Here is a 2,053-nt window from a genome sequence, read left to right as displayed (position 1 = left end):
CCCAATAGACGGAGAGACAGACAGACAGACAGACAAACAGCCACATACAAACACTAAGAAAAAATAATGGTAATTTTTCTTAAAGTTGAAAGAAAAAAGCTTTTAAAAGTATTTCGTTTTTGTTATATTTTGTAACCAGATCATACACATACATAAAAACTGTTCAAAATGTTCAAAAGCATTTGAACATAGAGCGGAAATTTAACAGTGTGAACAATATGATGTATTACAAAGAACTGGTATAATTGTGTTATAATTTTTTTATAAAATTTACATTTTTTAATAAAAACATATATAAAAGTGCACAAATTTTCAAAATTTTATGGTTTTGGTTGTTCACGTTTTGGTTTTGAAGCGTTTTATTCCGAGAATAGTTTACCTCCAGAACTATTGTAGGTTAGGGGTATTCGACAACGTTTTTAATAATAGAGAATTTATATAGCTGATGACATATGCAAGGATTTCACATTTTCTCATTCTTTTAGCTCATTATAATGGTAAGATCTAACCGCATTAAGAGCTTCGTAGTATACAGCGGTAACATTACTTTATGTACACTCAAAAAATTTTTACATTTACTGATTGTAGTTTGTTCAAAAAGTTTTCATTTAAGTTAAAAATTAATGAAAAATAAGTAGTTATATAAACAATTATACTTTTTAACATTTTATACATGTTGTTTAAAAAATAACCGTCAAAAAAATTGTTTTTTCAGTACAGTTAAAAGTTACCGTAAATTGTGTTGTATATAAATATGTTTCTGTTTTGAAAAATTAAATGTTTCTAATGCCAAAATAAAATATTTGTTCTAAATCAAATTATTTTATTTGACAAATTAAATTTTCTTCAAAAACTTTTTAAAAGAAAACTTGCACATGTATAGCATGCGCATTTTCTGCATTGGATTAAACGGTAAGTTTTTGCTTTGCAAATTATCATGAATAGTTTTGTTAAACAAATTGTAATTATCTTTACTTTACTCTAGATACTCTATGGATTTCTGATCATCATTGATTTGGAATCAAGACTGAGCTTTGAAATAAAAGGTAAGCGTTTTTAATTATCTTAATCCCAATTCTGCAATTACTTTATTTATGTATGAATGTGTGTGCATCGTGCCCCTTTAAAGATTATTTAAGTACATGAATCCTTTTGGTTATTCCAAAACTACGGTGGCGTGTCATAATGTCCAATTTCATAATATCCATTAATGTTATGACATCCAAAACTATTCCCCTGTAAACATATTTAGAGTATATGATCCGTTTAGTAGCCCTATATAATGAGACATGGACCATGTTAATTTGTTTGAAAACAATATGGTCCATTTCCTGCATTACATAGGACCATATACTCCCATAATATTAGCAAATTAGTAGTGTTGGAATTAGTCTGACGTAAAGAATTGGCTTGAGTAGTCCTCAGAGAGAACTACATGAACTTATTCCATTACAACTTAACTTAATCTATAATATATATTTAGTAATACACTTCTTCTTAATAATACAGGTACAACATAGTGAAAGTCCTGCAATACCGTAAGAGTACGAAAAATACATCCATCTCAATATTTATCCGCAAGATTCCGTCTACGCATGAAGAAAACATTCATTCCGGTATTTAAGATTCCGTTTAGGCATGAGGTTCGACTTCAAATAAGGGATCGTGTAATATATTTAAGTATAAATAAAATAATATTTCGCAAAAAATGTAATAAAAGATTATAAAATAAATTCAAACCTAATATTAATATTTTACTTTACATTGAATGAAAAAACAGTAGATTTTAATGATTTGGTGGTAAAATTTTGTCAGTAAAATTAACTGAAAAAATCAGTAGTTTTTAAAAATTTTGTAGGTAAAAATTAGTTAATAAAAATAACTGAAAAAATATTTATTTTATACATTTTGTAGTTTGTTTTTTGTTAGTTAAAATAAAGGAAAAAACATTTGTTTCTACATAATTTGTCAGTTATAAAAACAACATTCAAAAATAATTGAAAAACTCCTTTGATTTAAGCGAAAAGTTTGTAGTCCGTTTTTTAAATGAAAT

At 26.5% G+C, this 2,053-nt stretch overlaps 1 long non-coding RNA gene across 1 annotated transcript; it reads left to right on the top strand.

Annotated features, from left to right (window-relative positions):
• The first annotated feature begins 773 nt into the window (after positions 1-773).
• Positions 774-1,734, top strand: LOC124419159. Its single transcript, XR_006940445.1, has 3 exons — positions 774-912; positions 986-1,046; positions 1,510-1,734. It is a non-coding gene; the product is annotated as an uncharacterized LOC124419159 (long non-coding RNA).
• Positions 1,735-2,053: the final 319 nt, after the last annotated feature.

Source organism: Lucilia cuprina, chromosome 3, assembly GCF_022045245.1.
Source record: "Lucilia cuprina isolate Lc7/37 chromosome 3, ASM2204524v1, whole genome shotgun sequence".
NCBI classification, from domain to species: Eukaryota; Metazoa; Arthropoda; class Insecta; order Diptera; family Calliphoridae; genus Lucilia; species Lucilia cuprina.
This window is presented reverse-complemented; position numbering and strand designations above follow the sequence as displayed.